The following is a 15,864-nucleotide window of genomic DNA, read 5'->3' on the forward strand; positions in this document are numbered from 1 at the left end:
TCGCCAAGATTCAGTGCACCCCCAGTCCCACAAACGAGCCACATACAACAGCCTAGTTCACCGAGCCTTCAGCATACCTATGTCCAATAAAGATCTAAAAAACGAACTCAACACAATCCGCGGAATCGCAAAATTCAACGGCTTCAGCAATCATTTTATAGAAAGGATAATCAATAAACACAAACATCGCCCAAAAACTACCCTCAAAAAAGAAATAACCAAACCTCTAACATTTTCCACCTTCACGTTCAACAATGATATCTACAAGTTAACCAACATCTTTAAGAAACAAGGCGTTAAAATAGCCTTCAAAACCAACAATAAGAACATGAATGTTTTATACAATACTTCACACATCAACAAGACCAGCAGTTTTTTAAAATCAGGAGTTTATAGGATCAAATGTACCACCTGTAAAAAAACCTACATCGGGCAAACCGGGAGAAACTTCATTATCAGATACCACGAGCACACTAACGCAATAAAATACAACAAGTTTTCAGCCATCGGCCAACACATGCAAGATTATAACCATAATTTCACCAATATTGTACAAGACATGGACATCCTCGTATTAGCAAACAAGGGCCCTTTACTGAACATAATGGAAAATTACTACATACACCTAGACCAATACTTTAATGCCAGTCACAATCTCAATGAAATCTCAGAGAAACCCAACATACTCTTCGATCTATTTATCACTTTCCTCAGAAACAATAATGCAGCCAACCTAAACTCAATCCTAAATTTAATCAAAGGTACTTTTCCAAGACAATTACACTTTCTCCCGCACCCTTCAGCCCCACCTTAAGCCCTCTTCCTAAGCCATATTTCATTTCAATACAAGAACTTACTGATTTCCATGATTATAATTTTTACAACACCCCATTTATACTTTATTCTTTGTTAAAAACCTCTTATTATGTATATTCCTTGTATTATTAACTATTACCATAACATCTCATTTCACTTGTTATTCTTTAAAATAATATTGTCTTAGGATTTCGCCACAAATGATCTTTGCTCCAATACGGCTGATGATGACCCCTAGATGGGTCGAAACTAGTACCGTATAATTTTGTAATCTTGTGAATATATTGTATTGAAAAGGTGGAAACATTTAAGTTATTATTATTATTATTACTTAAGAGTTGTCTGGCGTGTTGAGCCTGTGTGGATCTTGAATTATATATATTTCGGGGTTGAGTGTATCGTTTACTGTTTAAATTAATTTATTTATTTTCTCCTCCTTTTATGTTGTGTTACCATTTCCTTGCCCCGCGTGAGGAGGTATTTTAACGTAAAATTCTGTTTGTCTTGGAAACTGTCCTTGGTGGAAACTGAACGATTTCAAATTTGGTAATTATGAGAAGCGACCGCGTTGAAGATCCATTTTATGGAATAATTGTTAACTTAATACTTTTTAAAATTTATTTAACTATCCGTGATCGATCACATTTAATTTAAAGGTAACATTTATGTAAGAAAGTCTATTGGTTTTCCGTTGTTTTCTGATCACATTTAATTAGGTACGGAGGTCACCCTTTTTTTCTTGTTGTTTTCATTGAGTTCTCTATTTATTATCTGTTAAAGAGTATTTATTTTTCATTAATTGTTATTTAGTAATGAATTAATTTTCTTTTAAACCCCACCTGGGTATGTTCTAATTTATTTTACTTATTGTTAATTTCCTTTTCCATTTTTCAACCTTACGTTGATTTTATTTACATTTTGGCATTACGTTTTAAAATAAACTTAGGCTTTATCATCTTAATGACTTGGTTTGTTACCTACCTTTTGCCCTTCCATTAAATTTCTTCAACCTTATTGAAGTGTTGGTTTTCATTCGCCACGTTCGGTGGAGCACTGCCACCGTTTTTCTTGTGCATTTATTTCCACGGCCTTTAAGTCGTCTTCCTACGCTGTTTCCGGTAAGTTTTTCCATGGTTTCTTGTTTTTTTAATATTGTAACTGTACTTTGTTGTTGCTCTTCTTGTGTCCATCACCCTTCCTCGTGTTCGCTATAACTCCCATTTTGGGGCGGGCACGCTAACAACCTTCTCGCCAGGGTCTCTATCTATCTATCTCTCTCTCTCTCTCTCTCTCTCTCTCTCTCTCTCTCTTCCTCTCTCTTCTTCTCTCACCCTGGTGGGTAAGGTTATTCACCTCATCACCCCTAGGTGGTACCGGGGACCTAGAGGGTGGTGAGCGGTGAGATTGTATCTGGTGTATCTAATGTCACCAAATTCCACAGATGCAGAGCCATCTTGGAATATAATCTGTGTACCAGTGTTAATGGAAGAATTGTTTAAAACAGTCTTTTAGCATGCATTCATTGTTGGAATGAAGTAGAACAGTCCTACACCAGCTGACAATCTATACATATTATAAAATAAAGTCCAAGATAGGCATCTGTCTTGTATCTGTGTAGGTTAATCTCAAGAACTACCAAATATTTCTGACGTAGTTTTCACTGTTGTATAGAGCATGTATTGGGGAATGTTTAGGTGTATGAAACATTAGTCTGTCTCAAAGTGAGTTGAGCAGTGGCAATTTTAGTACAGGTCAAAGATATAGTGGCCATTCAAGCATTTTCTTAGCTTATGCTGTTTAAACTGTAAGCGTAGATCAAAAGTACAGTATGTGCAGATGAAATGTACTAAACAGCTACAAAAAAATCTGTACAGTGTATGTCTATCTGTAAAAGGTAGCCCTCAATAAATGTAATGACTTGTTTTAAATGATCACAGTTTTATGGAACCAGAAAATGTATATTTGTTTATATAAGGAATTTACTCTGTAAGTTGACCACCTATCTAACTTCAATTTTTCACCTTGTAATTTGACCAGTGCAACACTAGAAGTTGAAAATTTTGTGCAGTACTGTATAGAAATTCCTTATAATTGCACCAAGGTTATCTTCCAAGTTTATCTTTGTACTGTATTTTCACAATCACCCTTGTGCCTACTGTACTGTATTGTACTGTATTAACACCGGTCAATCAACCCTTCCTTTGCAACACGAAGGTCAAATTTCACCAAACCCTTTAGCCCTGAGATTCTCAAACTATGGTATTATGAGACTGTGCCCCTCACTCATAGCTAAAAAGTTCAATGTATTCCCCACAAAAAAAAAAAAAAACTCTAAATGGTAGGTTTAAAAAATATGAGTACCTGGCTAATTATTGAGGCATGTTAATTGATTATAAACCATTAATTTAAATACACATCTTATAAAAATATATTTAATTTCACAATCTTATATAACACATGACAAGAAATCTAAGAATATGTGTCTGTATCAAGTATAATATTATGATAATATAGTACCATAGGATATCCTGTTTGCATAAAAGTTTCAAAAAATGCTAGATTTTAGCCTATATATCAAATTAATAAATAAGGATGAAAAATTTTCTATCTTAATTCTGGAATTCACACATTGCGACCCATCAAAATTTCAATGAGATGTGTGTACCTGCATGGCGTGACACCGTTTTCTAATGTGTCATAATCCAGGTGAAACTTTCAAGCGAAGCGATGCTCCATATATACTTTTTTAACTTTCTTCTTATTTATTTCCATATTTCAATTTGACTTCATCTTTTTCCCCGAAGACTGATCGTGTACCCAACTAAAATTCTCACAGTACCATACTTTGAGAACCGCTGCTTTAGCCACCACCTGATTGCTATGAAAGTGGTTAACTATCCATTCCCTTTGTAACAAAATATGAGTGTTGATTGTGTGGACTCCAACACTCTAATGTATCCTATTTACTTAAATGTTAGATGATCCATTTTCAATACACAGTGAGGCCTTACATGCAATAAACATCTTCAAAGGTCATTGGAAAAAGATCTCTTTAACATGACAACCTCTATAATGTTGACCACGTTTGACAAGAATGGCATGTGATCAACTTATACAGGTTTCACTTAGTTTGCGGAAAGAAAGGCAAAAAAATATTGGCTTAAAATTAGAAACCATATTTTGAGATTTATCATGAAATCCCTATCAAAATAAATTGTTTATTTACCACAGTAATCTTAAGATAAAAATACCCTTTAGTATATAATTTACATGAGTTAGCACAAGAATGTTTTAAATATTGCAAGGGAAGAAAGGGGCAAGCTTAGGGGCAGGCAGCCACACGGGCCATGGAAAACTATTTCACAGAGCAACACGCATAAATCAGGAGGAAAGATGATGATGATATATAATGCTTGGTATTTAAAGGGGCCCAACATCTAGGTCATCGGCCCCTAATGGTACGAAATGAGAAAAAATGTAATGACAATTTATAAGTCCTAAACTCATCCACTGAGCAGAATTCAAAACGTGATGATGAATAAATGGATGAATATGAATTTAAAATAATCAGCAGATCCAACTCGCAATATTGAAAACTAAAAATAATTCCAAAATTAATCCACTGACCAGAATTCAAAAAATGTGGCAATGAACAATAATTATGAACTTAAAACAATCAGTGGATTCGACCCGCAATGCCTTACCTTCCCAGAAACTATCTTAAAACAATAGTATATACTGACCAAGGGGCTGCTTCCAAAGCACAATCCTGAATCGATGATGCTTGTTGTCTAAAGGGGTCCAAAATCCAGGTCAATGGCCCCTCATAATGGTACTTATCACTAGAAAAGTAAGAACTATGGTATTTCTCATGTAGCAATACTAATCATGAGTAATGTAGACTTACGGTGTTCCATACATTGTGGTACTACTCACAGGTAATGTAATACGCACAGGTGACGCAGACCGATGGTGTTTCTCACTCATACGCAACGCAAAACCATGGTGTTTCTTACATAGGAGTACTAATTACAGAGACTCGTACTAGCCCGTGGTGTTCCTCATATATTGTGAAATGTTGATTATTGAGGGTGAATTGGAAACTCCTACAATTAGTGAATTATACAAACTACTTCGTACCAGTCTAACCTAGTCAGCGTTCAGGGACGGACGTATTGTGTGGAGGTCTCAGGAGAGTCAGCGTGGAATGTGAACGGTGTGTGGTATAGTAATTCGAGTGGGAAGAGGACGATGATTGGAGTGGAGCAATATCGTGCAGCTATTGGGAGATGGCAGAGGAAAGAGGGAACGGAGATAGCTAGAAATAAAGGAGGTATAATGGAAGCAAGAATGATGGACGAGATGATATTAGCGGCAGCGGTGATATTGGTACTACTAACTATAGGAGGTGTAGAGGTAAACCCTGGCCCGACTTCTAGTGGCAACATGAACTGGGAAGACGTGGAGGTCATAAAAAAAGTGGTGAAAGAAGTGGTGGAAGAAGTATGCCCGTTTGAGCAGATTAAGAATATGATGAAGGAGCAAATGAAGGAATTTGAGCATATACGACGGTGGATACAGGGAAAAACAGACGAGATAATGAGCAAAGTGGAATCCAACGAGAGAGAGATTATAACACTCAAGACAAGAATAAGGGAGATGGAAGGAGAGGTGGTGAAGCTGCGATCGGAAATTGAAGACTGTAACCGAGAACGGAGGAAGAAACACCTATTTATATATGGAATACCAGAAGATAAAGGAGAAGATAAAGTACTGACAACATACAAAGTAGTGGAGATTATCCAGAAAATGATGAGAATTAACTTTAGCGAAGTTGACATTGATGATGTGGAAAGGATAGGCAAAAAAAGGGGTGACAGACCGATAAAACTCAAGCTGTTTTCCACCTTGATGGCGGAAGCAGTGTTAAAAGGTGCAGACAACGTACGTAGCACAAAAATTTGGATCAAAGAAGACATTGGCAGAGAAGGGGTAAAGAACATTAACACACTGAAGAAACATTTGGCCAGGGCTAAATTACAAGGGTTGAGAGCCTATATTAAGGGTCAAAAATTAGTTGTGACTAACGGTATATGGACCAGAGTGTGGCCTGCGAAGAAATTACGAGAGATGGAAAATGACAGCAAAGACGAAATGGTAGTGAGGAAAAGTGTGGAAGTAAGACAGACCAGAGACAGTAAAGTGGGCGAAGACGGACATGGAGGTAAAGAAAGAACCAAGGACAATAAAGCACCGGATCCAAGCTCGCAGCAAGAAAGAAAGAAAGGGATGGATGCGATAGCTGAAGTATTCGAAGTAGCGAACAGGGAGGTATTAGCAGAGATGAGGAGGGAAATAAGGGAGACCAGGGCAATATTGAAGGAGTCCAGAACGGAGGCCAGTGGGAAAGAAGAAAGAAGAAAACAGGGAGCGATTGTGGGAGTAGAAACGCAGGATGTAACAAGAGCACGCAAACGAAGCGAAAATACGACTGGGAGTCAGGAAGAAGAAGCAAGAGGTGCCCTAATGAAAGGGAGAAGTTTGAGCTTAAGAGAGATATGGGGCAAAAAGAACAGAGAAGACGAAGGCATAGTGACAAGAAGTAAAAAAGGTAATTTGTAGTTGGAAGTAAATTGCTGCGTTCTGGAGAATAGTGGAGTGTGTGCATGTTATACATAGCCATGACAAGAGCGGTTAAATGACAAGTGGGTCTGAAGAGGCATGATACCAGATGGTGAAGTGTGTAGTGAATGAGGAAGAGAGTGTGTGTAACTAGGACAGGTGCTAAGGAGAAAGTGAATATATGGGGATGGTTGGAATATGAGCTGGGGCTCTAGTAGCCTAGTGATATGTGAGTTAATATAGTTTCATCTTAGTTGACGAATTGCTTGGGCTTTAAAGGTAACTAATATAGTGAAATACTAGATGCTGAAGTGTGATTATCAGTAGAGAATCTTAAGGTGTAGTAAATGGCACTCAGGCATTACAGTGCAGGTAACACGTAGTCAGGTGTGCAACATAAGTAGAATATAAGAAAGGTCAGTGTTCAAGAGAGAATGCGCTGAATGAGATCCCGGCCGGAAGCGATATACTCTGTGGCCTAAGTGCTGATTCAGTCCGACACAGCATTGTACTCTGCCCAGTTATATGTTGCCAGTTTTAGTTTCCCATTACTAGTATTGCCATATTGTCAAATAGATGGAATTACCAATAGTTATATTAGTTTACGTTTTATCCCTCTTTATCAATAGCAATATTGAGATCGTTGATATCTGAAAAGACATCAGTGAAGCATTGACATTTGATTATTATTATTTTCAATACTATCAGTTTTCGTTTTATCCCTGTTCTTAACAGCAATATTGAGATTTTTTTGAGGTTTGGTTTATATATGAAAAGACAACAGTGACTTATTGACAATTGATTATTATCATTTCCAGTAACTTTCTTTTTTTTTGGTGTTAGTTATTTTTACTATACGAGCTTTATGATATGTGTACAGCAACTTAAGCAGACTAGGCTAGGCATTATTATTTTTCTTCTGTAAAGGATCAATAAGGCTTCATTGCTGTAGATCTAGTAGAAAAATAAAGATTACGATTACTTCGTACCATAGACCGTGAAGTAAAAGGAATAAGGGAATCAAATCGCCGATTGGAAGAAGAACTTGGAAAATCACTTCAACTACCACTTCAAAAATTAGATGAGAATTCTGATCTTCTGAAAAAGCAAGCTGAAACTATCCAGGCATGTTTAAATTCTACAGAGAATCTTAAAAGCGAGAATGCTTCCCTGAAAAAGGAGATATGTGAGTTGAGTCCAAATAGATGATCAGGAACAATATGGAAGAAGAAATACATTGAAAATTTATGGAATTTCTGATAAGCCAAACGAGGACACTTATGATACAGTGAATAAAGTAGGACAGGCATTAAATATTTCTATCACCAACGACATGATTGATGTTTGTCATCGTTTGAAGAAAAACACAGGTCAGACAAGCAGAGGAATCATCGTTAAGTTCGTCAGACACGGTGATAAAGATCAATTTCTTCAGAAATGTATAGTGAAAAGAAATTTAAGCACAACTGACATTGGTTTCAGTACTCCCTCGCCATTTTATATCAACCAAAGTCTCTCCGAAATAGGAAAATTATATTTGCTCATGTAAGAAGAGTTAAGGCTGAGAAGAAATACGCCTATCTGTGGGTAGACTATACTGGTGCTATTCGCCTAAGAAAAAGGAGTCTGATAATTACATTTACACATTAAGGACACTGGGTGACGTGAATTCTTTAATGTAAAAATGTCTTCTAAGAACAAAATTTCATTTTTGTATTATCAGAGTATGAGAAGTCTAAACTTATCTGATTATGATAGGGAATATTTTGGTAATGAAAGGTACGTATACACCTTGAGGACGGCAGGGGATGTAAAGGGTCTGATGGTACAGATGCTCTAATGAATGACATTGAGGATAGTTTATTCATATATTATTAGAATGTTAGACGGTTAAACACAAAAATGACCTAAATATATACAAGTTTTCTTGCAACTGAATTTGATATTATGGTATTAACTGAGACTTGGCTTCATGGTGGTGTTTTCAATAATGAAATCATTTGCAATAGATACAATGTTCTCCAGCAGGACCAAAAAAATAAAAGGGGAAGTGGTGTTCTAATTGCTGTTTCGAAAGATATTGTCGCAGTTAACAATGATTTGGAATTAGGGCATGTAGAAGCACTCTGCGTAGAAATTACATTGGTGCAAAAGAAGTACAATATACGGCAGTATACATTCCGCCAGATTCTAGTATGGAACTATATAAAGAACATTATGACAGATTTGATAGCATGGACAAATTGTTGTACGGAAACACATTGATTTTAGGTGATTTTAATCTTCCTCTAATAAATGGTGCAAATTTTTATCTGTCACTAGGGGGACCAGGTTACAAAATCCTTTCGAATTTCTTACAATTACATAAAATAGAATCTGTAAATTCCATGCAGAATTCATACAATAAAACTCTAGAATTAATTTTAACAAGTTTGGCCAGTATCACAAGTGTAACCAGAGAATCTCTTCCTTTAATACCTGAAGATCCTTACCATCCTGCTCTGTTGGTTAAATTATCTATAAAATGACCCAATTCTTCCATTAAACCTCAAGTGGTTGAAGGTTACAATTTTCATAAGGCTAATTTTTATAAACTGTATGTTTAACCATAAGAGGAATCGTGGAGGGAATTGGACAACCTCAGGGATCCAAATGAGGTACTTACTTGTTTTTATAGAATAATTAATTCGGTGATGGAGGATGCTGTACCAAAGAAAAGGTTTTATAAGAGAAGAACTTATCCATGTTGGTATACTAATGATATTATTTCTTTATTAAAGCTGAAAGAATATCACAGAAAGCGATCTAAATTTTTGGAGCATCATTTTAAGGAATACAAGGACATCAGAAGAGAATCTAAATCTCTAGTCCTGAAGTTTTTTGGAATTTCATTAAATGCAGAAGTAAGACCAATATGCTTCCAGATTCAATAACATTTAATGGAACATCACTAAAAAATAGTAAGGAGATTGAAGACAACTTTGCTGAGTTTTTTACAAGTGTTTATTCAGACCAAGCATCTTCTTATGATATTACTGACACAGATAAATTGCAAGTATCTCACTTCTTGCCAACATATAGTATCAGCGAGTGTGAGAATAGGGAGGCAATTAAAAATCGAAAGTCGAGTAAGTCAAGTGGACCTGATGGTATACCTATGTATGTATTAAAAGGGTGTTCTGAAATACTTATGAAGCCTTTATGTAAAATATATAATTTAATATAAGTAATCAAATATATTCGGATTTATGGAAGCTTAGCAGAGTATGCCCTATCTTCAAGTCTGGTGATAGTGCAAAGCTTGAAAATGACAGACCTGTATAAATACAGTGTGCTCCGGCGAAGGTTTTCGAACAAATAATTTATTGCCGAATTTTTGCTCATGTAAAATGTTACATTACTCCCTTTCAACATGGTTTTTTTTCCAGGCAGGTCCACAGTTACTAATCTTGTGAATTTTGCTCAAGATATTTATAATGGAATGGAAAATAAGAATCAAACAGATGTTATTTACACTGATTTTTCAAAAGCCTTTGATAAACTGGATCATGATATACAATTGCAAAACTTTCTAATTATGGCTTGTCCCTTGAGTTTTTGAAATTAATATCTTATCACTCTGGTAGAAAACAATTTGTGATGTATCTCCAAACAAAATCATTTGTATTCAGTGTTACATCTGGTGTGCCTCAAGGCTCCAATTTAGGGCCTTTTATTTCACAATATTTATTAATAGAGCCCGGATTTCCATGCAAATGCATGTTTTGAAATAAGTTAGTTACACTTCTCAAACTTTGCAAATATTCCTTTTTATGGCTTAACAATTCCAAATAACCGTTCTTTTTTCCATGCATATTTGCATGTTTTGGCCCTTTTAGGAGAAAATTCATGCATAATGCATATTTGGAAGATTTTGGATTTAATAGCAAATACTTGAATGTTTAATATTGCATAATAAACTCTTTTTCTGACTTTGGCGCATATATATTGTTAACTTACATGATCGTACCTTTTCTGAATGTTAGTTTGCAGAATTTGGGACAATTTTTCTACGTTATATATTACTGAGAGATGGAGAGAATGCATTCCTGGCATCCTATGTGACAACCAAAGTTAGTAGCCTATATACAGTAGAGGTCCTATAATCCAATTAAGCAAACACTTTTTTATTTGTTGCTTGAGTAAACAATGACGTAAGACAGAAGACCCCACGTTGATCTCTAATTCTTAGGAATAAGGTGTCCCAGTTTTACCGTTGTACATTGCTATAAATTGAACCAAAAATTGTGCATTACACATTGATGGCTCATTTTTTCGTCTATGTTAGATGAACAAAAAAAACTTGTATCACACTTCTGTGACACCGCGTTACTGAGATAGCAGCTTACAAACCTTGGTTTTGTATTGAACCCTCTTTGGTTGTTACCCTGGAATTTCCTACCCGGAACTCTCACTCGTCATGCGTCTTTGTTATCGCAGCAGGCAATCGTTACCAGTTATTGAGGACATTCAAATGTGCCTGCAATCATCGCATGTAGAAGTAGCTGCGGCAGCTGGAGATAGGTAGAATAAATTAATTCGTTCAAATCCTAATTTTGAATTTGTCAAGCTTATAAAAGACGTATTGTGGTGAAAATGCAAAAGACGTACTATTTGACTTCTCTTTGTCCCAAATGTCTTCATTTATGTATCTATCTGTCACTTCTTGCGGTGTAGAAAGATAATTTTCTGTGTTGAACAATATGCTGACAGATAAACGTATGAGCTTAAATCAAGACAATATGGAGAAATGACGGTAATTTTTGTACAATGTCTTGATAGTGCATATTTTCCAGTTTATTGTGCATGTTTTGCCATATGATAGTGCATGAATGCATGCATATTTTGAAATTTGATAGTGCATGGAAATCCGGGCTCTATTTATTAATGACTTACCAAAGGTCATCAGGTACTCAAATGTCTAAAGTATGCCGATGATGTTAAACTATTCATAACTGTCACCATTCATGAGGATGCTTTAAAATTACAGAATGATATCAATAATATGTATATGTGGAGTATGAACAACAAAAGGCATTTTAATATCAATAAGTGTCTCACAGTAACCTTTTCAAGGAATAAGTAGACAGTACTATTTGAATATAAAATGGATACCACTGTTTTAGAAAGGTTTAATTTAGTAAAAGAATTGGAAATGTTAATGGACATTACATTGTCCTTCAAAGGATACATTGAAAAATTTACAAATGAGCCTATAGATCCTTAGGTTTTGTGGTTTGGAATTTGAGGGAACTAAAATATGTTGGTACATTAATTACTCACTATAATGCATTTGTGCATAGTAAACTTGAATATGCATGTGTTCTTTGGACAAAAAAGTTCAGAAAAAGTTTCTTTGCATTCTGTACTACAAAATGCATCATACTTCAGCACTAAAAGAAAAGCTTTCATACAATAACTTGCTAAATGAATTTAAACTTTCTTCATTATGTAATAGAAGGGATACTCTGCAACAAATATTTTTGTACAAAATTGTAAATAATGGTAGTGATGACAGTGAGTTACTTGCTAGAGTGAATTTTAATGTGAAAAGTGCAAATTTGAAGACCTAAATTTACAAAGTGGCTAAGTGCCAAATTTTTTTTAAAAAAATTATATTTTACTATAGAATGGTGTTACGTGACATCTGCCATTGCCCTACAAAAGCGCCAATTTATATTCTGATTGTTGCGGTTTATGCATTGCTCGACAGAGTGCATGACCGGTAAGTACGAGAGCTCTTTCTTTACAAAGGTGTCAAGTAGCAATTAATTTGACGTGCAAATTTTTCCCGCTCGGGCTTGCTGTGGCAGCTAATCTGTTGTGTTCGAGCAGTAAGTGAATGTTGTAGCTAAAATTGACTTGTGTGCACTGCAATTTATTGAATATGGAAACAAATGAAAAGAAAAGGAGGAGGCCTAAAGGCTCTGGCAGTGAACAGACTGAAAGGAAGAAGTTGAAAACAACAGGAAAAGAAAATGTAACCAGAAAAAATAAACATATGCCTGCAAAGAAACAACCTTCATTACAGGTAAACATAAACAAATAAATAAAATCTGCAAATTACTAAATGTTGAAAAATATTTATAATGCACAGTGCAAAATGCATACTCTTCTAATTTGCATGTTTTATTCCAGGTTATGCGCAGCTGCAAATTCCAATACAAAACATTAGATGCTGTTTTGAAACAAGATTTGTTCATGAAATACTATAAAGAAGACAGAAAAACACAAGGCACGTACATTATGGGGTTGCTTAATACAACTGAAGGCAGACGACGATGCAAACGTAATGTAGTTAATGAAGGGCATCATAGACAAGCTACGGTAACATACTGTGTTCTAAATGGTGGAGGTTAACTGAAGCAAGTTTGTAAAACAATGTTTATGGACAAATTGAAACTCTTGTTCGCAAGAAAAAGGAAGGCAAGACCAGTTTTGTGGATGAACGTACATGTCACAAACAATCGAAATATACAGCCTCTAATAGGCAACGCGTTATTAACCATGTAAATTCACTTCCCCGTGATATCAGCCATTATTCAAGACGAAAAACCAGTAAGGAATATTTGAATTCAGATTTGAATTTTAACCTTCTTGTGAAAGCATATAATGAGAAGCACTCTAATAACAATGTACCGTAACCTACAAGTATTACCGGAAGTATTTTCTTAAAGAATTTCCAGATTTGAAATTTCATACACCGAGGAGTGACACCTGTAAAAAGTGAGATAAACTTCAGAACAAAGTGCATCTCGAAAGGTCACCCAATAATAAGGCAATTCTGATAGAACTTGAACTTCATCAGAGAAAAGCCGAAAAAGCATACACAGGAACAATGCAAACACATCTTAAGAGCCTGGAAGTGATTTGAGTTGTGCATCATTTGTATTTCTCCCAACATTGACTCGTTCAGAAATGTTTTACAAGCGACAGCTTAGTTGTTATAATTTTTGTTTTCATTTTTATGATACTGTATCCTCTTACATGCGCCGGCGGCTCCGGTCTAGAAAGCCAAGAATAACGGCCAAGAGGATTCGTCGTGTTGACCACATGACACCTCGTAATCTGCAGGCCTTCGGGCTGAGCAGCGGTCGCTTGGTAGCCCAAGGCCCTTCAAGGACTGTAGTGCCCTGGGGTTTGGTTTGGTTTTGGATCCTCTTACATGTGTATGTGGCACCAGGGCATCGCAGGGAGAGGAGGCAATGAAATTGCATCGTGTCTTTTAAAAGTAATGTACCAGGAACTGTTCCAGCCCAGTACATTATTTTAAAATTGCCGGAATATTTGTCTAAGGGACGGCAGAAATATATGTTCGTATGCCCGACATCTTGCGCGAACGCAATACGAAGTTCCTCGTGGCGAGCTGGACACGTCACGAGCAATGAACCTGCGGGTAGCAGGCATCACTACCACATGTTGCACGCCTTTCTCTCGAATGTACTGGAAGAAAAATTTCTAACTTTTCAGCCGATAAAGATACGGAACTGACGAGGGAACGGTACGAAGTCGGACGGCGAATTTCGATTTGATTTTTACATATTCGTGAAGGTCTTTTTAAGCTGAAACAGGTAGTGGAAGTCTATTTTTCGCTGGTCTTTTTTAAGGGGGCATTTAGGGGGCATATGTGTACAGTACATGCTAGCACACGTCGGCGCTCACGGCCAGCGGCTGCCCTGCCTCATCTTCCCTCTCCACTCCTTCAGGTCTCTTCTGTCCCCCACCACATACGGCTGCCAACAGTTCTGTATATGAGACGGCGAGTCCTATTCTATTCGGTCAAGTTCTCTACGACTGATGGCTATTTCACATACAGGATATCGCAATGGATTATTTACTTTGTTATGGCCGCTTGCAACATTATTGCAGGTCTACGGTGTTAATACTCAGCTTTCTGATGAAGAGCAAATCATGTATATGCAAATAAAGACAACGTTTGATGCAATTTTGGAGGGAAAATGCAAATTTATTCAGGAGGAAGAAGCCGTTTACATTGATTCAGAAGAGGAAGATGGCGTTGAGGAGGGGACAACAACACCGAAAAAACGCAAACAGGGAGATGAGTTTAATGAAGATAACAAGTCTTGTGATGGCCGAGGAAGACCCTGCAAGTCAGTGGAAGATTATGATTCCGAATCATTGTTGGACATGTATCAAAAAATAAAGGAACGAGGACATATGTCCTTGGAGACAAATTTATGGAATCGTCAACCAAGTTGAACACAATGGAGAAATTAGGAAATGTGCGATGGTTCGAGCTCATGTGAAAGAAGAGTTCACCAAGGCAAGGATGCATTATTTATGTGTCACAAAATCGGACATCGAGCGTTAGATTGGTGAGGGTAGAGAGTTGTATTGCCCCAAACATTCTCTCCAAAGCAAGTCATACTTGACAAACCTTAAAAGGCGTTTGAAAATTCGGTTCCGAAAAGTAACCAAACTAGTCAGTAAAACGTTTAAAACAGACGAAGAAGTACGACATGAAGTGGCTAAAACGTTTGTAACATTCATTAATGAATTGCAAGAAAAGAAAGAGATCCCGGATGCGAATATCTGGAATTCGGACCAGTCCCGATTTGAGTACGAAATGGCAACACAGAGAAGTTATGATTTTCGTGGTGTGAAAGACGTTCTTGTTACGCTTGTTTGTCGAAATAGTTTTACGCACTCCCACACAGTGCAATATCACATTTCTAAAGCTGGAAATGGGACATTTGTTCTTGATCGTTTTCCAAGAAATTAATGGAAAGTTTCGACCTAGAGTACAAGAAAGTATCAAAGCCTACATGGATGCCTTTACATATGTCGTAATTGATTGTTCATCTTCCAGTAAAATGAGGAAAGGGCATGTACGTGACTGGTTTCAAAACATTTTCCATCCGCAATTACAGGAAGAAATCTTCTTCTCATAGATTCATTCAGTGGCCAGGGCAAAGATGCACAACTTGAATCCCTGACGAACAAACATGTACAAATTGAATACATACCGAAATGAACTACGTATTATCTTTGCCAGCCGTGTGATCTTGGACTCTTCCGACAACTAAAATGTTTAGTCCGTCGAATGGAAAACATTCGCCGGGTAAGGAATTTACACGGCCAGTCAAAATTAAAACCCAAAAACAGACTTTTCATTATAGCTAGTCAAATACTAGCGCATAACCAATTACAGGCTGATTGTTTTGTACCAATGCTGAAATATGCTTGGAAAGCGGGTGGTTATTCCATTGCTGACAATATACCACAATTTCATACTGTCTCACAAACGAATTTTCATGATTTAACTGATAAAAGGTGTGCTGGAAATTATTGTACCAATTTTTCATTTATAAGGTGCGCACATTGCTGTCTTGTGTTTTGTTATTTACATTTTGTGTTAGATTTTCG

This window comes from Anabrus simplex, chromosome 1 (assembly GCF_040414725.1).
Source record: "Anabrus simplex isolate iqAnaSimp1 chromosome 1, ASM4041472v1, whole genome shotgun sequence".
NCBI classification, from domain to species: domain Eukaryota; kingdom Metazoa; phylum Arthropoda; class Insecta; order Orthoptera; family Tettigoniidae; genus Anabrus; species Anabrus simplex.